The sequence below is a fragment of the Oncorhynchus tshawytscha genome, linkage group LG27, assembly GCF_018296145.1.
Source record: "Oncorhynchus tshawytscha isolate Ot180627B linkage group LG27, Otsh_v2.0, whole genome shotgun sequence".
Lineage (NCBI taxonomy): Eukaryota > Metazoa > Chordata > Actinopteri > Salmoniformes > Salmonidae > Oncorhynchus > Oncorhynchus tshawytscha.
Window position 1 is genome coordinate 15362330 of NC_056455.1, and position 27674 is coordinate 15390003.

Sequence of the window (27674 nt, forward strand, 5' to 3'; positions counted from 1 at the left end):
GACAGCAAGTGACTGCCGGATCTACAAATCACCTTGCATCATGCAGTACACAAGAACTCACTACAATTTGTAGGTCAGTCAATTGCAATGGTACATTGCGGTTTTGATCCTCTCGAACACGATCATAGTCTTACGTCAGTTTCGGATCACTCCTACGCGAAGTTCGTCCTTCAACCGATATTGGGATCATGGCTAGATGGAATACAGCTTTTGTCAAATTAACGTCAGATTTAACTTTTCGTAGCGGTTTATGAGAATTTACGCAGCAGGTTAGGATAATTACTTTAATGTTAGGAAACGAGTTGGGGTTAGCTAAAATGATTTTTTTTAAATGACTTTTGACGTTAACTTGCCAAAAGCTGTATCTCTTCTAGCCATGATCAGATCTTGGTATGTTTGCAGTCATGGCTAGGAGTCAAGCTTTTGTAGAAATTGCATTTTAGTTAACCCTAACCCTTTCCCTAAACGTAACCGAATTATCCTAACCTGCTACATTAATTATTTTTGTTGTTGTTGCCAGCACTGAAGACATCTATATCGTCAGCTAATACAGCACTAGTAAAGGTCCAGTGCAAAACTTTAGTGAACAAATTTAAACTAAATGTATTGTAGTGTTTACCAGCATTTGTAACCTGAGTCTGAAAATTATCTGTGCAAACAGCTCATCTGATAATACTTGTTGGAATAAAAAAATGCTTGATATATGTTTTTCAGTTTCTTGAAATACTTTGCAAATGCAACTTATTTCTTTGTGAAAAACTAAATGCTCTATTCATTCCTTTTTCTAGTCGCTCTTATCAAGAGAAACTTATAGTAGTGCGTGCATACATTTTCATACTTTTTCCGCACTGGTCCCCCGTGGGAATCAAACCCTAGCATTGCAAGCACCATGCTCTACCAACTGAGCCAGATCATATCATCACAAATCACTTGATGTCTCAATGTACTCAATTACTGTGTTGTGCATTGTTTTTATTCAAGGTTGATGGAAAGTCTAACGGTACAAACCTAGATTTAAAAAAATAATAATTAATTTCACCTTTATTTAACCAGGTAGGCTAGTTGAGAACAAGTTCTCATTTGCAACTGCGACCTGGCCAAGATAAAGCATAGCAATTCGACACATACAACAACACAGAGTTACACATGGAATAAACAGAACATAGTCAATAATACAGTAGAACAAAAGAAAACAAAAAGTCTATATGCAGTGAGTGCAAATGAGGTAAGGTAAGGGAGTTAAGGCAATAAATAGGCCATGGTGGCGAAGTAATTACAATATAGCAATTAAACACTGGAATGGTAGATGTGCAGAAGATGAATGTGCAAGTAGAGATACTGGGGTGCAAAGGAGCACGATAAATAAATAAATACAGTATGGGGATGAGGTAGGTAGATAGATGGGCTGTTTACAGATGGGCTATGTACAGGTGCAGTGATCTGTGAGCTGCTCTGGCAGCTGGTACTTAAAGCTAGTGAGGGAGATATGAGTCTCCAGCTTCAGAGATTTTTGTAGTTCGTTCCAGTCATTGGCAGCAGAGAACTGGAAGGAAAGACGAACAAAGGAGGAATTGGCTTTGGGGGTGACCAGTGAGATATACCTGCTGGAGCGTGTGCTAGGAGTGGGTGCTGCTATGGTGACCAGTGAGCTGAGATAAGGCCAGGGCTTTACCTAGCAGAGACTTGTAGATAACCTGTAGCCAGTGGGTTTGGCGACGAGTATGAAGCGAGGGCCAACCAACGAGAGCGTACAGGTCGCAATGGTGGGTAGTGTATGGGGCTTTGGTGACAAAACGGATGGCACTGTGATAGACTGCATCCAGTTTGTTGAGTAGAGTGTTAGATGCTATTTTGTAAATGACATCACCGAGGTCGAGGATCGGTAGGATGGTCAGTTTTACGAGGGTATGTTTGGCAGCATGAGTGAAGGATGCTTTGTTGCGATATAGGAAGCCAATTCTAGATTTAATTTTGGATTGGTGATGCTTAATGTGAGTCTGGAAGGAGAGTTTACAGTCTAACCAGACACCTAGGTATTTGTAGTTGTCCACGTATTCTAATTTCAGAACCGTCCAGAGTAGTGATGCTGGACGGGTGGGAAGGTGAGGGCAGTGATCGGTTGAATAGCATGCATTTAATTTGACTTGCGTTTAAGAGCAGTTGGAGGCTACGGAAGGAGAGTTGTATGGCATTGAAGCTCGTCTGGAGGTTAGTTAACACAGTGTCCAAAGAGGGGCCAGAAGTATACAGAATGGTGTCATCTGCGTAGAGGTTTACCAAAGAATCACCAGCAGCAAGAGCAACATCATTGATGTATACAGAGAAGAGAGTCGGCCCGAGGGTTGAACCCTGTGGCATCCCCATAGAGACTGCCAGAGGTCCGGACAACAGGCCCTCCGATTTGACACACTGAACTCTATCAGAGAAGTAGTTGGTAAACCAGGCGAGGCAATCATTTGAGAAACCAAGGCTGTCGAGTCTGCCAATAAGAATGTGGTGATTGACAGAGTCGAAAGCCTTGGCCAGGTCAATGAATATGGCTGCACGTAATGTCTCTTATCGATGGCGGTTATGATGTCGTTTAGGACCTTGAGCGTGGCTGAGGTGCACGCATGACCAGCTCTGAAACCAGATTGCATAGTGGAGAAGGTACAGTGGGATTCGAAATGGTTGGTAATCTGTTTGTTAACTTGGCTTTCCAATACCTTAGAAAGACAGGGTAGGATAGATATAGGTCTGTAGCAATTTGGGTCTAAAGTGTCACCCCCTTTGAAGAGGGGGATGACCGCGGCAGCTTCCCAATCTTTGGGAAGCTCAGACAATACGAAAGAGAGGTTGAACAAGCTAGTAATAGGGGTTGCAACAATTCCGGCAAATAATTTTAGAAAGAGAGGGTCCAGATTGTCTAGCCCTGCTGATTTGTAGGGGTACAGATTTTGCAGCTCTTTCAGAACATCAGCTATCTGGATTTGGGTAAAGGAGAAATGGTGGGGGCTTTGGCGGGTTGCTGTGGAGGGTGCCGGGCAGTTGACTGGATTTAGGGGTAGCCAGGTGGAAAGCATGGCCAGCCATAGAGAAATGCTTATTGAAATTCTCAATTATAATGGATTTATCGGTGGTGACAGTGTTTCCTAGCCTCAAAGCAGTGGGCAGCTCTTATTCTCCTTGGACTTTACAGTGTCCCAGAACTTTTTTGAGTTAGTACTACAAAATTCGGTTTGAAAAAGCTAGCCTTAGCTCTCCTAACTGCTTGTGTATATTTGTTCCTAACTTCCCTGAAAAGTTGCATATCACAGGGGCTATTCGATGCTAATGCAGAACGCCACATGATGTTTTTGTGCTGGTCAAGGGCAGACAGGTCTGGAGTGAACCAAGGACTATATCTATTCCTAGTTCTATATTTGTTGAATGTGGCATGCTTATTTAAGATGGTGAGGAAGGCTGCTGTAAAGCAGTTCTGGAAGAGGAGAGCCAACAAGATGCAGTGGTGGATTTGGTGATGGCTGCCCCCTCTGCCCAGGAACAGGCAACAGGAGTACCTCAATGGTGAGGGCTTGTAAGACCCCCAGGGGAGGAGCAGGAGTCATTTTGACCCCTGGCACAGTGTCAGCTGAGGACACCAGGATGGGAGACCGCAGGGCCACAGCAGCAGACCTTGACGAGGGTGTCACGACTGGAGACCACAGGGCTGCAGCAGCAGAGCTCGATGAGGCCCCTGGAACTGGATACATAGGCATCTGGAACCACGAAGCAGCAACGGGCGGTGGCCACCGGACAGGCCGGACCCAGGCAGAGGGTCCAGGTGAGGGCCCCGGATCAGGAGTTTGGGCTGCAGCAGCAGATGATGGTCTCAGCACGGCAGGCGGCGGAGGTTCGGCCGCAGGTCTCAATGAAGTTCTCAGGACTAGAGACCACAGGTCCACAGCAGCAGAGCTCAATGAGAGTCTCCAACTGCAGATGGTGAGGCCACCCCATCGGTGAAAGGAAAGGCCCAAGGGACAGGAGTTGGGGTCGGCTGGATCTCCACAGCAGCGACGGGTGGAGATCTCAGGACAATAGACTGGACCACCACTTCAGTGAACGGAGAGGGCTCTGGGACAGATGGTGCCAGAATAACATCCTATCCCTCAACGTAACCAAGACTAAGGAGATGATTGTGGACTACAGGAAAAGGAGGACCGAGCACCCCCCATTCTCATCGACGGGGCTGTAGTGGAGCAGGTTGAGAGCTTCAAGTTCCTTGGTGTCCTCATCAACAACAAACTAGAATGGTTCAAACACACCAAGACAGTCGTGAAAAAGGCACAGCAAAACCTATTCCCCCTCAGGAAACTAAAAAGATTTGGCATGGGTCCTGAGATCCTCAAAAAGTTCTACAGCTGCAACATCGAGAGCATGGTTGCATCACTGCCAGGTACGGCAATTGCAAGTGCCGGTCCAGTACATCACTGGGGCTAATCTTCCTGCCATCCAGCATAGACTGTTCTCTATACTACCGCATGGCAAGTGGTACTGGAGTGCCAAGTCTAGGACAAAAAGGCTTCTCAACAGTTTTTACCGCCAAGCTATAAGACTCCTGAACAGGTAATCAAATGGCTACCCGGACTATTTGCATGGTGTCCCTCCCCAACCCCTCTTTTTACGCTGCTGTTACTCTCTGTATATCATATATGCATAGTCACTTTAACTATACATTCATGTACATACTACCTCAATTGGGCTGACCAACCAGGGCTCTCGCACATTGGCTAACCGGGCTATCTGCATTCTGGCCCGCCACCCACCACCCGCCAGCCCCTCTTTTATGCTACTGCTACTCTCTGTTCATCATATATGCATTGTCACTTTAATCATATCTACATGTACATACTACCTCAAGCAGCCTGACTAACTGGTGTCTGTATGTAGCCTCGCTACTTTTATAGCCTCGCTACTGTATATAGCCTGTCTTTTTACTGTTGTTTTATTTCGTTACCTACCTATTGTTCACCTAATACCTTTTTTGCGCTATTGGTTAGAGCCTGTAAGAATGCATTTCACTGTTGTATTTGGCGCACGTGACAAATACACTTTGATTTGATTTGACAGGGCTCCCAGATTATGGACCAACTGACATTCAGAGGTGTCAAATCAAATCAAATCAAATCAAATTTATTTATATAGCCCTTCGTACATCAGCTGATATCTCAAAGTGCTGTACAGAAACCCAGCCTAAAACCCCAAACAGCAAGCAATGCAGGTGTAGAAGCACGGTGGCTAGGAAAAACTCCCTAGAAAGGCCAAAACCTAGGAAGAAACCTAGAGAGGAACCAGGCTATGTGGGGTGGCCAGTCCTCTTCTGGCTGTGCCGGGTGGAGATTATAACAGAACATGGCCAAGATGTTCAAATGTTCATAAATGACCAGCATGGTCGTATAATAATAAGGCAGAACAGTTGAAACTGGAGCAGCAGCACAGTAAGGTGGAAGTTGAAACTGGAGCAGCAGCATGGCCAGGTGGACTGGGGACAGCAAGGAGTCATCATGTCAGGTAGTCCTGGGGCATGGTCCTAGGGCTCAGGTCAGTTGAAACTGGAACAGCAGCATGGCCAGGTGGACTGGGGACAGCAAGGAGTCATCATGTCAGGTAGTCCTGGGGCATGGTCCTAGGGCTCAGGTCCTCCGAGAGAGAGAAAGAAAGAGAGAAGGAGAGAATTAGAGAACGCACACTTAGATTCACACAGGACACCGAATAGGACAGGAGAAGTACTCCAGATATAACAAACTGACCCCAGCCCCCGACACATAAACTGCTGCAGCATAAATACTGGAGGCTGAGACAGGAGGGGTCAGGAGACACTGTGGCCCCATCCGAGGACACCCCGGACAGGGCCAAACAGGAAGGATATAACCCCACCCACTTTGCCAAAGCACAGCCCCCACACCACTAGAGGGATATCTTCAACCACCAACTTACCATCCTGAGACAAGGCTGAGTATAGCCCACAAAGATCTCCACCACGGCACAACCCAAGGGGGGGGCGCCAACCCAGACAGGATGACCACAACAGTGAATCAACCCACTCAGGTGACGCACCCCCTCCAGTGTCAGCTGTAGTAGGAGTAGGGTTCTCTCTCAGGGTGAACTCTGGTATCTCCTCCGTTACTGGAGAAGGCTGTAGCTATTTCTGCTCGCAAACAGGCAGGTAGGTAAGGATTCATCTTGGGTCCAGAACAGGGGTCAATGGAGATGACACAACTGTGGGAACCAGTTGAGACTCTGTGACAGGAGCTGGTTGAAGCACATCTGTGGGAGTGGCGAGCTGAATCTCTAAGCAGGAGCCGGTGTAGTAGAACCTACTACTAACATGAACTCCATTGTCAAAACAGGCTGGATCTGCAGGGCTGGGGTTGCCTGGAGCACAGTGGTAGGGTGCTCCGCAAGGGTGAGCTCTGGCTCATCTTGCCCTGGAGAAAGCTGTAGCACCACTGTGAGGGACTCCACAACAGGGGTCGGATCCGAGACCGGGGCTAATGGTGAAGCTGATGTGGATTGGCGCTGCGTCTCAAGCATCTTCTGACGTCTGGCTTCAAAGAGCTGGTCGCGCTGGCCGTGCTGGCACCGCAGAACTTTATTCTGGTGCTTCTGGTGTAGTATCTGTTTCATGACGATCTCTGAGATGATGCCATCAACTTCTTGGGCAGCTTGGTGGCACAGGTCTCTGTTCTCCCCCTTTAAGACATCTTTCAGTTGTAAGAGGAGAGAACTGTTGAAGGACTGGCTGAGCCAGTCAGGTGACAACTGGCAGTGTCCATCAGGTAAGTACTGGCGATGGTGGTTGGGTGAACTGCATGAACCTACGATCTTCCAGACTGCTTCTTTTTTTTTCTTTCAATTTTTTTTATTTGACCCCTTTTTCTCCCCAATTTCTTGGTATCCAATTGTTAGTAGCTACTATCTTGTCTCATCGCTACAACTCCCGTACGGCTCGGGAGAGACGAAGGTTGAAAGTCATGCGTCCTCGCTTCTTAACACAGCGTGCATCCAACCCGGAAGCCAGCCGCACCAATGTGTCGGAGGAAACACCAAGCACCTGGCAACCTTGGTTAGCGTGCACTGCGTCCAGCCCACCACAGGAGTCGCTGGTGCGCGATGAGACAAGGATATCCCTACCGGCCAAACCCTCCCTATCCCGGACGACGCTAGGCCAATTGTGCGTCGCCCCACGGACCTCCCGGTCGCGGCCGGTTATGACAGAGCCTGGGCGCGAACCCAGAGTCTCTGGTGGCACAGTTGGCGCTGCAGTACAGCGCCCTTAACCATCTTCCAGACTGCTTCAATGAGCTCATCAATCTCGTCATACTGGCTGGGTGAATCCTGCATGATACTGTTCTTAATTATACAACTACCTTTTTTGACAAAGCGGAGATACTGATTTTTCTTTGCACAGTGCTACAGACATCTACAGTGAGGGAAAAAAGTATTTGATCCCCTGCTGATTTTGTACGTTTGCCCACTGACAAAGAAATGATCTGTCAATCATTTTAATGGTAGGTTTAAAAAAGAATCCAGAAAAACACGTCAAAAATGTTATAAATTGATTTGCATTTTAATGAGGGAAATAAGTATTTGACCCCCTCTCAATCAGAAGGATTTCTGGCTCCCAGGTGTCTTTTATACAGGTAATGAGCTGAGATTAGGAGCACACTCTTAAAGGGAGTGCTCCTAATCTCAGTTTGTTACCTGTATGAAAGACACCTGTCCACAGAAGCAATCAATCAATCAGATTCCAAACTCTCCACCATGGCCATGACCAAAGAGCTCTCCAAGGATGTCAAGGACAAGATTGTAGACCTACACAAGGCTGAAATGGGCTACAAGACCATCGCCAAGCAGCTTGGTGAGAAGGTGACAACAGTTGGTGTGATTATTCGCAAATGGAAGAAACACAAAAGAACTGTCAATCTCCCTCGGCCTGGGGCTCCATGCAAGATCTCACCTCGTGGAGTTGCAATGATCATGAGAACGGTGAGGAATCAGCCCATAACTACACGGGAGGATCTTGTCAATGATCTCAAGGCAGCTGGGACCATAGTCACCAAGAAAACAATTTGTAACACACTACGCCGTGAATGACTGAAATCCTGCACCGCCTGCAAGGTCCCCCTGCTCAAGAAAGCACATATACATGCCCGTCTGAAGTTTGCCAATGAACATCTGAATGATTCAGAGGACAACTGGGTGAAAGTGTTGTGGTCAGATGAGACCAAAATGGAGCTCTTTGGCATCAACTCAACTCGCCGTGTTTGGAGGAGGAGGAATGCTGCCTATGACCCCAAGAACACCATCCTCACTGTCAAACATGGAGGTGGTAACATTATGCTTTGGGGGTGTTTTTCTGCTAAGTGGACAGGACAACTTCACCGCATCAAAGGGATGATGGACGGGGCCATGTACCGTCAAATCTTGGGTGAGAACCTCCTTCCCTCAGCCAGGGCATTGAAAATGGGTCGTGGATGGGTATTCCAGCATGACAATGACCCAAAACACATGGCCAAAGCAACAAAGGAGTGGCTCAAGAAGAAGCACATTAAGGTCCTGGAGTGGCCTAGCCAGTCTCCAGACTTTAATCCCATAGAAAATCTGTGGAGGGAGCTGAAGGTTTGAGTTGCCAAACGTCAGCCTCGAAACCTTAATGACTTGGAAAAGATCTGCAAAGAGGAGTGGGACAAAATCCCTCCTGAGATGTGTGCAAACCTGGTAGTCAAGTACAAGAAACGTCTGACCTCTGTGATTGCCAACAAGGGTTTGGCCACCATGTACTAAATCATGTTTTGCTGAGGGGGTCAAATACTTATTTCCCTCATTAAAATGCAAATCAATTTATAACATTTTTGACATGCGTTTTTCTGGATTTTTTTGTTTGTTATTCTGTCTCTCACTGTTCAAATAAACCTACCATTAAAATTATAGACTGATCATTTCTTTGTCAGTGGGCAAACGTACAAAATCAGCAGGGGATCAAATACTTTTTTCCCTCACTGTATATCTGTCCGCTACTACTAGTAAAGGCCCAGTGCACTACTTTTGTGAGAAAAAATATACATATTTACTATACCAGTCAAAAGTTTGGACACGCCTACAGTACTCGTTCAAGGGTTTTTCTTTATTTGAACTATTTTCTACATTGTAGAATAATAGTGAAGAAATCAAAACTATGAAATAACCCACATGGAATCATGTAGTAACCAAAAAAGGGTTAAACAACTGAAAACATATTTTCTATTTTAGATTCTTCAAAGTAGCCACATTTTGACTTGATGACAGCTTTGCACACTCGGCATTCTCTTAAGAAAACCAGACAGCAGAATGATCAGGGATGTTCTCTTGATAAGTGCGTGAATTGGACCATTTTCCTGTCAAAACGTAACGAGTACTTTTGGGTGTCTGGGGAAATATATGAAGATAAAAGTACATAATTTTCTTTAGGAATGTAGTGAAGTAAAAGTTGGCAAAAATATAAAAAGTATAGTAAAGTACAGATACCCCAAAATCTACTTAAGTAGTACTTTAACGTATTTTTACTTAAGTACTTTACACCACTGGGGAAACCAAGCCAGGAAAAAATTGCCATATTACAACCTACTGTATGTGTTTTGTTTTGTTTGTTTTATACCCTGCTTGTTCAAATGCCTTGCCACTGTAATATATAGGCCTAAGGCCGAGACAATAAGAAGACACAGTGGCAGAACAAATTCAACCACACCAGTGTTTCATCACAAAACCGCAGAACAGGGAGCAACATCTGTCAGATGAAGTCCACAAAGCATATTGCATATAGGCTAACAAACAGTTCTATGACCTACAGCATGGTCAAGCAAGTTCATGTTTCCGACATTTTTGGACTACTAAACAACTATTGATTTTGCAAGTTGCAAAGAAAAACAGGAGCTGCCTACACTAGTCCAGCACCATTTCAATATCATCAAATCCCCTATGCTTAGTCTAATACAGTGCCAATCAAAATATACCTTAAACAATTTAGTCCAATCAACATCAGCTAAATATGATGTGGCTGTCCATGGTACTGATGTCTGTCTGTGTGTCTGTGCGTGTGTCTGTGCGTGCATGCTTGCAAGTAGCAAAACATGTTGACTCACCCTACTTGTAGAGAAATGCCAATGCCATCCTCCTCTCTTGAATATGTGTGAAGGAAAGTTTTATGTTTGTGCTTTTCTAATAACCAATTCGACTGGGTTCATGCAAGTGACTGATTGATCGTGCCTGGGAGGAATTCTCACTATCAGTATTAGCAATTTGGCAGTAAGCCCAGGACATTGCTTTGAGACTGAAAGGGGTTATCTCAGTTTCAAGGTCTCAGCTTGGAGAGAGGAAGTCTTGTGAGGTGTTAGTCTCTCACATGCATGAACCAAATGTTAATGATGAATTCATTATGAATAATGAATAGATTCCAAGAACACAGGATGAGATGTTACTATCTTTTGTGCATGCACTTCCAAGAGTTAATGAACAGTGAGCGTGGTGAAATTTGGGGAGCGCATCGTCAGTAGTGTACTTTTGGTTCCTAGGGTGTTTCGGCCTTTCACACTATACACCCTCCCCAAAGGCAGCCAGCAACAGGGTGAACAAATCCTACGCTTGCGTCCCATTCCCAATTAGTCATAGGAGTTGCCTTGTTGTTGATAGTCCCATGGGATGTTGGCTATGCATGGCAGGGGCGTCCTCCTCCCTGAGTCAAGCATTGTTGACCGCATACCTCCTGGCCCTCTCACTTCGGGGCCCAGCTGGGGTCTTTCCTCTTCATCCAGAGCCACTGACTGCTGCCTTCTGCCGCCTCCGATACAGCTTTGATTGCCGAACGCTGGCTCTGGCCCTTAATTCCCAGGTCTCTAAGCAGTCTGGTTGTAGATGTTGCCACAAAACCTCTGCAGCCCACCTCCACTGGTCGGATTTCTGTGTTCCAGCCATGATGCCGTGCTTCGGCAGCTAGATCAGCATAGCGCAGATGTTTTCGCTCATAAGCCTCATCTACTGAGTCCTCCCAGGGTACTGTGAGCTCAATGATGAAGACCTTATTGAGCGAACGGGACCAGAGCACCATGTCAGGTCTTAAGGTGGTGGTTGCGATCTCCGGAGGAAAAGTTGCCGGCCAATGTCAGCTAGCATTTTCCAGTCGCGGGCCAAGCGCAGCTGGTCTCGCTCTAATGGTGTAGAGTAGCTCTAAGGTGGTTTAGCCCCTTCGCGGACAAAGTTTGTCCGTAAGGAGTGTGATGCTGCTGTGGGTGGTAGGGAGTTGGTGGCAGCTCGCTTGTCCTCCAGGGCGGACGCAAGGTTTTTAAGGTCTTGGTTGTGACGCCAAGTGTAGCGTCCTTGGGTGAGGCTTGTTTTACACCCTGTGAGAATGTGCCTGAGGTTGGCTGGCATGGAACAGAGGGCACAGTCCGGATCTTCACCATACCATTGGTGAAGATTAACTGGTGTTGGAAGGACGTCATATGTTGCTCTGATGGAAAAGCTCAACCGCCTCGCTTCCATGGCCCACAGATCCTTCCAGCTGATCTTCCTCTTCTCCACACTGTCCCATCGAGTCCACTGTCCCTGTTTGGCAAGAGAGACTGCCTTGGCCCACCTTGCAGCCTCCTCCTGATGGCGTACTTCCTGCACTACCATCTTCCGCCGCTCGGGTGCAGTGGCCTTACTCCAAGCAGCACGGCTAGTTAGCCCAAGGCCTCCTCTCCCTTGCTGAACATGACCCACAATGTCAGCATGTCTGAGGGCTGCTGTTGCCTCCTGGACTGCTTTTCCTGGCCTCCATTTTCGCCCAGTTGCCAAGGTCGGCGCGTTGTTGCTCACCACTGGGTCTCGAGATTCATTCAGTGTCATCTGGAGCCTGGTTTTTGCACACTTGAATTCCTCTGTTAGACTGGTGAGGGGCAGCTTGAGGACACCATCTCCATAGAGGCCTATGGTGGTAAGGCATCGTGGAACTCCGAGCCACTTCTTTAAGTAGCCTGTGACTCCTCTTTCCATCTTCTCCACTGTTGAGATTGGATACAGTGCTAAGTGCCTCATACAGTGCTAAGGGCCACAACACCCGGGTAGGAGACCAAACTGCAGACACCAGGGCTTTAACTTTCCAGGTAGCTGGGTGTTGTCGATGGACTGTAGGCTACTACTGATGTCTTTGCGCAGCTGTTGCACCTGGTCTTTGTCCTTCAGGCTTGCATCATACCACCTTCCAAGGCTTTTTACCGGCTGCTCAGACACTGTTGGGATTTGGTCATCTCCGATGAAGAATTTCAGGCCAGAGAGTACTCCCTTCACAATCGAGATGCTGCGTGACTTGGATGGTTTAATCTTCATACGGGCCCAGCTGATGTTCTCCTCGAGTTTTCTGAGCAGTCTCCTGGTGCATGGGACAGTGGTGGTCAATGTTGTAATGTCGTCCATGTAGGCTCTGAGTGGAGGGAGGTGGAAACCAGAGTCGACTCGCTGTCCACCAGCAACCCATTTTGAGGATCTGATGATAACCTCCATTGCCATTGTGAATGCCAACGGAGAAATGGTACATCCTGCCATTATACCTACATTCAGGCACTGCCATGAGGTGGTGAACTCTGAGGTGGTGAAGCAGAACTGCAGATCCTGGAAGTACGACTTCACCAGGTTTGTGATGGTGTCCGGTATGTGGAAAAATCTGAAGGCAGACCACAGGAGTTCATGGGGCACAGAGCCAAATGCATTGGCGAGGTCGAGGAAGACTACATGGAGGTCCCTTTTCTCCACCTTGGCCATTTGGATCTGGTGCCAGATCATGCTGGAATGTTCCATGCAGCCAGAGAACCCTGATATTCCTGCCTTCTGTACAGATGTATCGATGTACGCATTCCTTTGCAGGTACTCGGCCATCCTCTGGGCAATGACCCTAAAGAAGATTTTACCCTCGACATTCAGTAAGGAGATTGGGCGGAATTGGCTGATGTTCACTGCATCCTTCTCCTTAGGGATCAGGACCCCGCCTGCCCTACGCCACACTTTGGGTATTATCTTCTTCTGCCAAGCTGTTCTCATAAGCCTCCAGAGGAACCTCAGGACGTCTGGTGCGTTCTTATACACTTTGTACGGGACTCCATTTGGCCCCAGGGCTGATGCTGTTCTTGCCCGTCGAACTGTGTTTTCCACCTCTTTCCATGTCGGAGGGCTGGTCTCAATATGATGTTCCGGGGTTCAATGGGTGGGATATCTGATGGGATGGCCAGATGTTCATGTCGCTTTGAGTCAAAGTTTGTTGTTCTCAGGTGCTCCTCTAAGTCTTTCTTTGTTGTTTTTAGAGCTCCACTTTTTTCCTTTGTGAAGAGACTTTTAAGGAACTTGAAGGGATCTTTATAGAATCGAGTTCTAGTTTGTTCTTTCTTCCTTCTGCATTTCCGTAGGTTCTCTGCTCTACGGAGGGATGCCAACCGGGTTTTGATGTCAGCCTGAAGTGCCTCTATGCCCACCTTTTCCACTTCCGAGGCCTTCTTCCACTATTTCTTAAGCTGCCACCTTTCTTGAACAAGGCACTTGATTTCTTGTTGCCTCCTGGAAACTGGTGGGGTTGGAACCTTTCTCCCGCCTTTTGCCTCTTCCACTCCAAATCTTTCTGTCCCGTACTCATAGATGATGTCCCCCATCCTCTCCAACTTCTTCTCCACTGTGCCTCGAAGTTTCTCGAGGGTCAAGGTAAGGTCAGTATTCACTGTTTCCCACAACTTCTTGTCACTGGCGCCAGGCCACTTCACATTCGATCTGTGCCCTGGTAGTCTCCTCTCGACTGCAGGTCTGGGAGGCTGGGTGAGTTCCACTCCTGTTGTTGGTTCCACCTCAGTTGTTACTTCGGTGCTTGAGTTTACGTCCTCCATGACAGTGGTACTGATGCACTGCAAACTATGGTTTACGTCCAGTTGCTGTGCTTCATTCGACTGATTTGATCGCTTTCGCAGAAAGTAAACAATGCGAGTTCTCTGTCTCTCTTTACCCAAACACCCCTTCTTCCCCTGGTGGATCCTCAACCCATGGTGTGATGTAACTTTCCTCCAACCACAGACACATACCTGCATCTGTTTGTGGCCCACTGTTGCAGCAGAACTTGTGACAGTTGCTGTGGTGTTCTCTTGTGCTGTGCTCTCATTACTCGTAGTCGTTTCCAGTTCAGTCATTACCATGTTGTCAGCCGATGAGTCATCTTCCGCCCCCGCTCTCGCAGACTCTAGGGGTATTCTCGTATGTTGACTTTCTGTAGCTAAAGCGGGTGTTTCCAACATACTGCGAAGCATGGGAAACTACAGAAATGGGAAGCTACCCCATGACTGTCCCAGTGGGGTCTATTCCCTCCGGTCAGCCGTCTCTCCGTGCCGCCACAAGGACTTTCCCCTGTTGTCAGCTGATCTTTCTCAATAATGTTAATCATGCAAATATAACTTGTCTGTGTAAGCAGTATATAAGAGAACTAACGGGACTGTCCCGGGGGGAGCTCCCGACCAACGTGTACTATGGTGCATTAAGTTTGTTGGAACCTCTCCAGCTTGCTGATAATAAATCATTTTAAATTTAATATTGACTTCAGGTGTCCCTGCTGGTAATTTCCACAAAATACATGTATGCATGAAGGGTTTCAGTAAGTGTTGGAATGTATGAGGGACGTTTATCGGCTGCACCAAGTCAATGTGCTGATGTGCCTTGGCTCCAAGATGGTGTCACCTCTGTGCGCATGTGTTCTGTCCTCCGCATGGTATCCGGATGGGAAATCTCTACAGAAAAGTGGCACATTGGACTCGAAATGAACTCCATTATTCTCAAACATCGGCAAAGTATTATAAAGATATGGATAAACGGGAAGAATCCACGGCAAAAACAGCAAAGTACAAGGACAAGAAACAGAAACCTGGACGGCTTTATCGAAATAAATAATTTAAGTCCTTGGGGAGTTTTGTAAATTAAATTTTGTGAAGGGACACCGTACACATATATCAGAGGATGTCCACGTCACTGGGATCATTCTGTTATGCCTCAATCACACCTACAGCATCACTGCGCAAAATGGTACGCAGCATCATCTGGATATGTGTGAAACGAAGTTCAACATTCACCTTCTGCTACCATTTCTGTCAAGCAATCTACACATACAATTTGATGCATACATTTGATAAATCCAATGTATGCACCACACAGAAAGCACTGCAATGCACAACAGCCTCATTGCATTTTGGTGCACCAGAAGTACATTCATTTCTGATGGAAGGCTGGTCATGGCTCACATCAACACCATCATGCCAGAAACCCTAGACCCACTCCAATTCGCATACCGCCCCAACAGATCCACAGATGACGCAATCTCAATCGCACTCCACACTACCCTTTCCCACCTGGACAAAAGGAACACCTATGTGAGAATTCTGTTCATTGACTACAGCTCAATGTTCAACACCATAGTGCCCACAAAGTTTATCACTCTGCTAAGGACCCTGGGACTCAACACCTAGCTCTGCAACTGGATCCTGGACTTCCTGACAGGCCGCCCCCAGGTGGTAAGGGTAGGCAACAACACGTCTGTCGCGCTGATCCTCAACTCTGGGGCCTGTGCTTAGTTTCCTCCTGTACTCCCTGTTCACCCACGACTGTGTGGCCAAACACGACAAAACAGTTCCACAGCTGCACCATCTAAGAGCATCATCGCCTGGTATGGCAACTGCTCGGCATTTGACTGTAAGGCGCTACAGAAAGTAGTGCGTACGGCCCAGTACATTACTGGGGCCAAGCTTCCTGACATCCAGAACCTATATACTAGGCGGTGTCAGAGGAAGGCCCCAAAAATGGTGAAAGACTCCAGCCACCCAAGTCATAGACTGTTCTCTCTGCTATCGCACAGCAAGCGGTAAAGTAGCGCCCAAGTCTAGGACCAAAAGGCTCCTTAACAGCTTCCACCCCCAAGCCATAAGACTGCTTAACAGTTACTCAAATGGCTACCTGGACTATTTGCATTGTCCGCTCCCCACCCCCATTTTTACACTGCTGCCACTCTCTGTTTATTAAATTAAATCAAATCAAATGTATTTATATAGCCCTTCGTACATCAGCTGATATCTCAAAGTGCTGTACAGAAACCCAGCCTAAAACCCCAAACAGCAAGCAATGCAGGTGTAGAAGCACGGTGGCTAGTTAAAACTCCCTAGAAAGGCCAAAACCTAGGAAGAAACCTAGAGAGGAACCAGGCTATGTGGGGTGGCCAGTCCTCTTCTGGCTGTGCCGGGTGGAGATTATAACAGAACATGGCCAAGATGTTCAAATGTTCATAAATGACCAGCATGGTCGAATAATAATAAGGCAGAACAGTTGAAACTGGAGCAGCAGCACGGCCAGGTGGACTGGGGACAGCAAGGAGTCATCATGTCAGGTAGTCCTGGGGCATGGTCCTAGGGCTAAGGTCCTCCGAGAGAGAGAAAGAAAGAGAGAATGAGAGAATTAGAGAACACGGAGGAGCGATCAATTACTCTGTTGGCCTGTGTGGGTATACTTTATAAACGCTTCTGTGCTGTCTCAGAGAAGGCTGCTGGAATGACAGTCTACAGGCAGTGCAGGGCCATTGAAGCCAGATGAGAAAGAGTTTATTTGTGGTTTGGTAAAAAACAACTGTATTTCACAGTATGTGGACTTTATGTAAATTGAGGCAATCCAAGTAGAATAACAGAGACTTCAACACTTGTCTACATTGTCCTTTCAGATTTGTTTAAATCTCTTAATTTTATTTAATTTTAATTATGTCTGATTCCAATCAAAACATGATTAAAAAATATGCTTACATGAGGTCAAAATGGTCACATACTCCACAGTCCCCAAATCAGATTAAATCATTATCATCTGAATTCATCCTGTTAGTTATCTTTAGTGAGTCATGTTTCTGTTGTCCATAATGTTTACTAAGTCCTGAAATGTTTACTAAGTATTAAACCAAAGGACTGATCTCTGCCTCCCTGTGCCTCTGATCCAGCAGGGCGGAGATAGTGTGAAGATTAAAAGCTTATCCAATTAGCCACCTGCCGAGACCTGCTGAGCCAATCAGGCGCATGTAAGGCCTGTGTTCACATTGGAGTGCTGCCAGGAGAGGGTCTCAGGGCTGCCCATGTAGGGGGAAATACAATGTCTTAGAATGGGTGGAGCCCTGTCTCCTCTCGTTCCTGGCTACTCGTTCCTGGCTACTTCAATGAACACGCTGTTCCTCAAATAGTTCTTGAACAACGGTATCAGAGGGGGGGAAAGCTTAGATTACTAGAGCGTAACTACTGTAACATCACCACTGCACACAGAGACCCCACACTGTGCTTTTTAGGTTTCACTGTTTTTAGGTTTAGGTTTCGAAGGGTTCTATATGACGGATTTGTCTGTTCACTTTCAATTCTATGGGGATCAGTTTAAGAGAGCTATGTTTTGTTGATCTAGATATTTCAGTGACAACATGGTGTCCTATTGTCCTACACCTCTTCTGTCTTTTTACACATCCATCTGCAGGAATTGCTGTGTTCTGACTGTCCTCAGGTTTTATCTTCTGGACTGAATTGTCATTGTTGCAACAAAAAATGACATGGCACAACATTGCTTTCTCTTTAACAGCCAGTACTATCAAAATAAGACAATGGGCACTAAAATTGACAATTGAAATTGAAAATCAGTGAGAAGGTGTGTCAGTGTCTTTACCTAGTCCTATTCATCCTGGGCGGGACATTTTTAAAAATTTAACTAGGCAAGTCACTTAAGAACAAATTCTTATTTACAATGACAGCCTAGGAACAGTGGGTTAACTACCTTGTCAGTGGCAGAATGACAGATTTTTTACCTTGTCAGCTCAGGGACGCGATCTAGCAACCTTTCAGTTAATGACCCAATGCTCTAACCACTAGGTTACCTGCCGCAAAAATCTTCTTCCACTGGTGTCTGTCTTTGGCCACAGTCCCAAGGCAGTCATAACAAGCAGGGAGCTCATTCATCAGAATTTGTGTTGACACTGTGGTCACAAAATCTGCAGAATGAAAAACAATTCAGTGAACCCATCAGTTCCTTCAAAATACTGCCCTCTGCAGGTAATGGGGGAAAAAAGAAATCAACACAGTTTGGCAAAGGTCTGCATAAAGAGGTGTGTATTAGGCTATACCAAATACTTGGACAGAGGAAGTTAATCTTTGGTGTGAGACATTCTAAAGAGAGTGAGTCTTGTATCTTCGATGTTAGTCATATTTCTCCCGACGATGCGATTCTAGAGGTCAACTGAAGCTTTTCACTAAATACGCTCTTTCATTAAGGTGCCAAAGGTCATACATGACCATGACAGGATAATTACCGTTTTCCCTCATTTGTCATCATGGCAAAGAAGCCTGCGATCCAGCTCACATGGTCATAAATGGGTGTCTTCCACACAGAGCCAGATGTGACCCCAATAAAGACCCCTACACTGCACAGTGGCTGCCCTTGCATGACCACTTTTATTGAGGTGTCAAGGGGCACTGAGTCACAACACATTATGCAAAACTCCAACAGAGAAAAGTGCATTCCACTGATGATATAAGAATAGGTATGAACTCAGCCATAAGGATAAGTTATTATATAATGCTTAATTCTGCTTAATTCTGGGTTTTGGAGGAGCCATAGAAGGAGAAACGGAGGAGAGTGTGCTTGCCTGGACGGTGGAGCGTAATGGAAAGCGCTATATAAATTAAATGTATTATTTTCAGAGTTTCTGTCAAACTTGTCACACATTTCACGCTGCTGCATGAGTTATTGGCCAAAATCATGAGAGAAAAATTAGTCCATTGAAAGGTTGGAAACATTGTAATCTCTCCCTCAATATGGGTCAAATGTTTTGTCCGCGCATGCACAGAGGTGCTCCTGGGCCAAGCGTTGCTACCTGGAGGGCTGTGAAAAAGCTTTTTGGCAGTCAGTGTCGAAGCTAAAAAGTGAGAGTGTTTCGTAAACGTTTACTAGTAGGTTGGATATACACAAAATGTTTAATTTATTGATATTGATGCAGTTATTGGTTATACTGGTACGTCCTTGCTAGCTAGCTAGACTTTAGTCATCTCTTCTGAACTGATTACTGTGTTCATCAATCAATCAGAAAAAAATCCATAATAATATCACATAGTTAGTGGACCCTACAAAACTCCATTAATTTCCCCAAGACTTCCGGGAATGCTTGTGAAGCAGGCTCCGCAGACCAGACCGTGGTTGGAGCAGTCAATGAGAGATGTAAAATATTCTTCCTTATTGTTAATTTTCTCGAAATGTAAAGGCACAACCTAGATTCGAGACAATGTCTTGTGTAGGTGAACATGTTATTACCCCAACCTCGCCAATGTGACAAACTGACACGTTTTCATTTTCATTGTCAAAAACAACTTTATATCGAAGGAGTCCCTTTTGATTTGACGGATGCACATGCGCAGTTTGGCGCGAGATGTCCGTTAGACCCAATGATGTGTGTATAAACCCTGGATTGCTAATGCTATGTATTGCCCATTGAGAGGCTTTGAAGCCACCGGTTGGCCATATTGGCACTACCCAGTAGGAGCAGTCCACCATAGAAATTAATGGTATTATATAGTATTTCAATTAAATTTTTAAAGCACAAAATTACATTACCCCATTATTTTTATTTCTACTTTGCACATTCTTTCATTGCAAATCTACCATTCCAGTGTTTTACTTGCTATATTGTATTTACTTTGCCACCGTGGCCTTTTTTTGCCTTTACCTCCCTTATCTCACCTCATTTGCTCACATCTTATATAGACTTGTTTATACTGTATCGATGGAACAGTAGTGGAGAGGGTAGCAAGTTTTAAGTTCCTCGGCATACACATCACAGACAAACTGAATTGGTCCACTCACACAGACAGCATCGTGAAGAAGGCGCAGCAGCGCCTCTTCAACCTCAGGAGGCTGAAGAAATTCGGCTTGTCACCAAAAGCACTCACAAACTTCTACAGATGCACAATCGAGAGCATCCTGGTGGGCTGTATCACCGCCTGGTACGGCAACTGCTCCGCCCACAACCGTAAGGCTCTCCAGAGGGTAGTGAGGTCTGCACAACGCATCACTGGGGGCAAACTACCTGCCCTCCAGGACACCTACACCACCCGATGTTACAGGAAGGCCATAAAGATCATCAAGGACATCAACCACCCGAGCCACTGCCTGTTCACCCCGCTATCATCCAGAAGGCGAGGTCAGTACAGGTGCATCAAAGCTGGGACCGAGAGACTGAAAAACAGCTTCTATCTCAAGGCCATCAGACTGTTAAACAGCCACCACTAACATTGAGTGGCTGCTGCCAACACACTGACACTGACACTGACTCAACTCCAGCCACTTTAATAATGGGAATTGATGGGAAATGTAAATATATCACTAGCCACTTTAAACAATGCTACCTTATATAATGTTAGTTACCCTACATTATTCATCTCATATGCATACGTATATACTGTACTCTATATCATCGACTGCATCCTTATGTAATACATGTATCACTAGCCACTTTACTATGCCACTTGTTTACATACTCATCTCATATGTATATACTGTACTCGATACCATCTACTGTATCTTGCCTATGCTCCTCTGTACCATCACTCATTCATATATCCTTATGTACATATTCTTTATCCCCTTACACTGTGTATAAGACAGTAGTTTTGGAATTGTTAGTTAGATTACTTGTTGGTTATTACTGCATTGTCGGAACTAGAAGCACAAGCATTTCGCTACACTCGCATTAACATCTGCTAACCATGTGTATGTGACAAATAAAATTTGATTTGATTTGATTTGTATTATTGACTGTATGTTTGTTTTACTCCATGTGTAACTCTGTGTTGTTGTATGTGTCGAACTGCTTTGCTTTATCTTGCCAGGTCGCAATTGTAAACCTGGTTAAATAAAGGTGAAATATATATATATTTTTAAACATGTATTTAAGTGTTTTCTTGTTATAGTTGGGATAGTAACATTAGTACAAAAAAAGTACTTTAAGGAAAATGTTATGATATTTATTTGTATTTAGTAGTTTTATGTTTAGCTAACATAATATAGTTTTAAAGTATGCAATAAAGGTGTCCGTAACAGAATAAATGTGTCAAAACTAATGTAGTCATTAAAAAATGCATTTCTATAGCTTCCAAAATCTTTCTTTTACAATGGAGGAGTAAGCCCCCCAATCAGTCATCCAGAGTTAATATACATCATTGGTTAGACCCGATAGATAACGTGATCAAAGATTTCTATTGGATAAGCAGTTTCTACATATCTTCATATGTAACCAGTTTTCATTTTAATATGTCATACATTTGTGGATTCAATATATAATTTGGTGTTAGCAAAGGTTGAAGGATTGGCCTTCTCTCCCCAATGTCAAGTACCTAGTGACCCTTGGGGGTCACGGTGGTGGCAGGTACTAGCCATAGCAATAGTGTGTCAAACTTTGTGAAATACTGACATTTGACTCAGATCCTCTGTTATAATATAATAGGTACAAATAGTCATATTCATACATTTTAACTGAATAACTGTGTGTGTCTGTAATTTCCATATAGTGGTGTGGAATATAGAAAACAGAATCCATTTGTGTAAGCTCGGCCTCAGCCCACAGTGGTGGTCACTGCCTTACTCTGCAATACTCCAACACAAGTGACAACATCTTTGTATAGGCAGAACAGTATGTATATTTAAATAGCTATTTTTGTATAATTTTGGCTTGGCACACCTTCTAATGAAATGTCACAGCTAAAGGCCTATAAGGATATTGATCATCTCTTGTAGCAACATTCTCCGCGTTTGGAAATGTAATCTTCCCCACAAGATTAGGTCCACTGAATGTCAGACAGGGCAGCTGAAAACAATTGTGAAATGCATTTGGGTAATTACAATATCAGAAGAGTTTGTGGTCATACCACATTCTTAAAAACACAGGTGCTAGGCTAATGAAGAATACTAGTATAGAACAAGAAGGCCCGCACACTGTTAAAGCTCCCAATTCACCGATTTATTGACGTTTCGATCCCAAACAGATCTTCGTTTGGTCATAAATCGGCTAAGATAAATCTGTGAATTGGGAGCTTTAACAGAGTGCGGGCCTTCTTGTTCTATACTAATTATAATATCAGAACATACAGTGCACTAACACATACACAGGGCTCTACGCTGACCTTTCATACAAGGAGCACCTAAGTTGAAAAATGTAGTCTGTAGAGCCCTGATACATTTGTGAGAGTGCTATTCCCTCAGCATCCTGCTGTTTGCAGCCTGAATAACTTGAAATTGCTTCATGGTACAGATCCCTGAGGAAGGCTGGGATCAGCTATACTATTTCTACTGTGGCACCAGTGGAGATATCCTGAGTGTCAATCTCAAGACTAAGCTTCTTAATGGGCCGTGGCCCAGTGAAACATAAGTTCAGCAAGGTGGCTTCAAAAAAGGAACACAGTTGAAGGAGTTTAATATCTGGCTTAGTTAGATAGACTGCAGTACAAACCTCAGAACTCAGCATGCATTTCCCCTTGTTGTCTACATGGGGTGAACACAATCTGTGATGAAGACAGGCAACATAATGTCGGCTCAGGAGATGGCACGTTCCCTCTGTTCAGGAGCCTCATCCAACTTCAAACACATCAAGTGAGTCAAGTGTCTGGAATGGAGGTCTTTATTCACTTATATATTTATTCTCTCACTTCAGTAATCCTGTGTGCATCTTCCAAAAGCATCTAATACACCACTGTACTACTCAATGAATACTACCTGTATGTGTATTCTTTGGTTTCTACTCTCTTTGGCAGGAAGGTTCAGCAGGAGGTGTGACATCCATAGCGCCCCGTGGTGATGGTCACCAGTTCTCTGTGGGCACAGAAGTGACACAGATCTACCATTTCAACTATACTGACTTCAAAGAGGAGTTCATCACCTGATCACCACCAGCCATAACAGTGCCATGAACAATGTGAGTGACACAACAGGCTAAAAGGTCACATAATATACGCCATCACATTCCATTTGTGTGCAGGCTCAGTCCCCTACTGAATGCAAATAGGGAACTGATTCTGCTTGACTGGCTGTTCATTTTGAAGCCCATTTGCCTTTTCAAATGACACCAGTAGAGGGGGCTATACTATCATTTACTGTAAATCATGTCCTGTGTCCTCCAAAGTAGATATTGTTAAGCATGATATTTATCATAGTCATGGTCAATAGCTAGATCAATTCCTTATGGGCTGATATTAAGTGTTTTAAATTAACATATATATCTTGATGTATATCTCACAGTGGCTCATCTGAGCTCTTTGCCACGTTCTGAGAATGACATCTGGACGTGGCATACGGAGACCTCTAAATAAGTGCTACATATCACTGTGCCCAACATGACCTGGCTGCAACGCTGTGGAATTCATGATTGACGGCAGGAGCATCATCAGTGGTGGATTTCCCATTCCATTTCTTAGCAGCAGAAACTCAGGGGCTTTCTATTATCAGCCGCGTCTGTCTGGAAATGCAAATACATTCCTCTGTTCACTCCTCTGGTGGTGATTTAGTTGGGCAACAACAGTTGTGCCATTTTTAACTTGGATGAAAGAAAAGCAACACTTTCTGTCACGCATTCATGTTTGTATTTCTCCCAGTCATTGACTTGTTGTGTTGTTTTCTTTCAGCCTGGAATGATGGTAAGATCTGTGGCTTCACTCCTGAGACTGGCAGGCTGATGATGACTCTGCACAACGCCCACAGCATGGGTGTGAGTGACAGCCATTGCCACCACCAGAGGCTGCAAGACGATTGACAGCAGGAGGGGAGGGACAGGTAAAGATCAAGAAGATAAAGCACCATGGAGATAAAGATAAACAACAATGATGGAGATAAAGCACCATGGAGATAAAGATAAACAACAATGATGGAGATAAAGAACCATGAGCATTACAAAGTACAAATATGGTCGCCGTTGATAATGGCAAACCCTGGCCGTGACCCCACTTTCCAAGGGTGTCTCAAGGAAGGTTGGGATATGCAAAAATACACATTTCCAATTCACACATGAATATTAATACACACTTGTACATGCATGAAATAGGACAATAAGCACCCACCAAATTATTTTATTATAGATACCTTTATGCCGTAGAAGGTAATTAGTGGGCATGAAACCACTGCACTGTTAGGGCCTACCAGATAAACAACGTTTTCAAAAACCACAAGCATTGCACGCCTTGGCTCATGTTTATTCATAACAGAATCTGGTTACAATGCTATTGATATGAAGAAAGGACTAATAGTTTAACAAATATAATCAAATACTAACAGTGAAACAGTGAAACAAATAGAAACAGCAGATATACTCTGGTTAGAAGTGTCTGCTACCACCCTGAGGAGTACCAGATCATCACTAGTGACACAGACAGAAAGGTACACCCACCACCACAGTAGGACATAGAAGAGCATTTACTGAGGTCAGGCTCATTTGTGCCACAGACTAAAGTAAAGGGAGAATTCAACTCTGATTGGGTTAATGACTACCATAGTATTTATTTACAGTTATTACCATGAGTTTTGAAACACAATGGATGATTGATCGCACAGTGAGTGAGTTGTGTGTGAGCGCCATCTCCTTGCCAGCTGGTCATATTTTAGCGCCAGACGTCATAGTAGCGTAACGCAGTGACAATGACAGCGCATTGTATTCTCTGCTAAGGGATTGTTTGTTCCTAAAGCAGACGGCATAGCTATGACTCAGGCAACCAGATGGTCTCTGTCACCCACTTCATCTAGGATGAGGTTTACTTCTTCACAGAGAAAACCTCATTGGAAAATGATCTCTCCTTGTTTAACTTAAAACATATATATTTCACTAGTGGACCAGAGCAATCCATTGAGTAGCACACTAACATCACATAAAATATTGTTATTTTGAGGTATTCCACAGAGATAATTTCTCTTGAGGCGTGGTTTTCGTAGTATTATAATCAAGTATTTCATGAGTACAATCCATATGTCTTCATGATGGAAGTTTGGACCTGATTTTTTAGGTTCAGGACTCTGGATCAAACTGCAGCACTTTCAAAGAAACACACTTTTTTCTTTATTTTTCACTGAGGGAGTGTTTTGTGTATAAATAGAATATACATTTTGCTAGCATCATTTCTTTACATCAGTAGACTAGGTATGTCTACACTACACTACTGGGGCACATGTTTTTTCATGAAAAGTGGTGAGCACAATCACATAGGATGTAAAATCTACACTCTTCCTGAGCTCCTTCTTTGTAGGTTAATTCACTTTTCACCAAGGGAAAAATAGAAAGACACCTGCGTTTTAAAAGGGAAATGTGTTATTTGTGGTCTAAAAATAACTTCAAATAACAATTGCAATGGGAGGCCGAAGCTGGAAGAAGACAGCTGCCAACACCAAATCAAATCAAATCAAATTGATTTGTCACATACACATGGTTAGCAGATGTTAATGCGAGTGTAGCGAAATGCTTGTGCTTCTAGTTCCAACAATGCAGTAATAACCAACGAGTAATCTAACTAACAATTCCAAAACTACTACCTTATACACACAAGTGTAAAGGGATAAAGAATATGTACATAAAGATATATGAATGAGTGATGGTACAGAGCGGCATAGGCAAGATGCAGTAGATGGTATCGAGTACAGTATATACATATGAGATGAGTAATGTAGGGTATGTAAACAAAGTGGCATAGTTTAAAGTGGCTAGTGATACATGTATTACATAAAGATGCAGTAGATGATATAGAGTACAGTATATACGTATACATATGAGATGAATAATGTAGGGTATGTAAACATTATATTAAGTAGCATTGTTTAAAGTGGCTAGTGATATATTTTACATCAATTCCCATCAATTCCCATTATTAAAGTGGCTGGAGTTGAGTTCAGCATTTAACACCATAGTACCCTCCAAACTCGTCATCAAGCTCGAGACCCTGGGTCTCGACCCCGCCCTGTGCATCTGGGTACTGGACTTTATACATTTATATATTTATACTATCAGAGATGATTATGGCTCATTCCCACACACAACCATGTTTTAACCACTGCATTTTACTATTTGATAGACGGTAGCAGTTTCTATTTTGCATACCGTGAAGGACTCATTAGGAGAAAGTCAAGGCTTTAGTTCTAAATCTCCCAAAATGATTTACCAGCCAATAAATGCTGGCATGCACAATACATCTGCTTATAAACATTTTTAAACAGGAGGAGCGATTTGGACACAGACTTGCATTGATTAAAAAATAAAATAAAATAATGAATAGTGGTCATTGTGAAATAGTCTGCATATTATAATCCTGGTTGAAAGATAATGAGCATGCGCTTTTGGAAACTGTTGGGTGGATTTTATACATTGTTATTGTATGCATTTTGCAGTTTAATGAGAGTCTTCACACAACTATTCTATGATCCTCGTTTACTGCACATCAAGGCCTGTAATATTTAACATACTGTATCTTTTCTGAGATGGATTGGCTATTGGGAGGTGTATGACGGGTTTGCCTTACGAGAACTAGAAGGGTCCCTCTCAGGATCCATTAATGGAATGCACATCACCCTCGATGGAGACCAGTTTGTGACAGATACAGATGCGTTAAGTTTGTAATTTCCACTTTAAAGTTTCAGACTTGATTTGACCTAATGAAAACTGTATCAACCCCCTACAAAAAAAAATCCATTAATTATAATCCACATAATAATTTACATTTCCTGTTGCTGCAGGATTATTTTCCTACTGTGAGAAACTGGCACAGATTAAGAAACAGCATATGTATGGTTTATACAGTTCAATTTAATCTTAGGCCACAACATTTCATTGTCTCTCAGAGACATCATTCATCAAGCCTTTGTAAAATGAGACAGTCTGTACTGTACCCATTGTACTGCACTGACAACAGACTAAATGAAACACTGATATCCCATAATAATGTATTGCTTTGTGTCTCAACGTAGGTGGCAAATGGTGATGACAAGCTGGTGAATGTGTGGGGGGTACTCTGAGGGGCAGGTGACAGACATCGGCACTGGGCACAGTGAGTGGCAGCATCAACAGCATCAAGATGTGCTCCAACAACAAGTACGTGATCAGCATCAGTGTAGATGGGTCCATACTGACATGGAGGTACACTCACCTGCCCTGGACAAAATTCTCCCCACCCTGATTCCCTTTCAGTGTAGCACTGGTGAGGGGAGTTGGTCTGGATATCAGAGTTATTTTTTATTACTCAATAAATCTTCAATTTATGGTTAATAAGCCAAAATAAGAAACACTTCTATAAAGGTCCAGTGGAGTCAAAAACGTGATTGATACATATTTCCACATTATGTGGTTGGGAAAATACTGTAAAATTGTGAAAATTATGATAATACCCTTTTAGTGTAAGAACTGTTTGAAAAGACTGCCTGAAATTTCTGCCTGTTTTGGTTGGGTAGAGATTTGGCCTATCATGGTGACATCACCATGTGGTAAATGACTTAATAGACCAATAAGAAAGAGAGTTCCAAATCTCTCTGTCAATAACAGATACATTTCAGTTTTCCCCTCGCCATTCAAACCACTCCCAGACAGTCCTAGCAAAATTCTT

The 27674-nt window shown here is 44.2% G+C and overlaps 1 pseudogene; it reads left to right on the forward strand.

Moving 5' to 3' along the window:
- The first annotated feature begins 13662 nt into the window (after nucleotides 1-13662).
- On the forward strand, nucleotides 13663-27251 carry LOC112247018 (annotated as a pseudogene).
- Nucleotides 27252-27674: the final 423 nt, after the last annotated feature.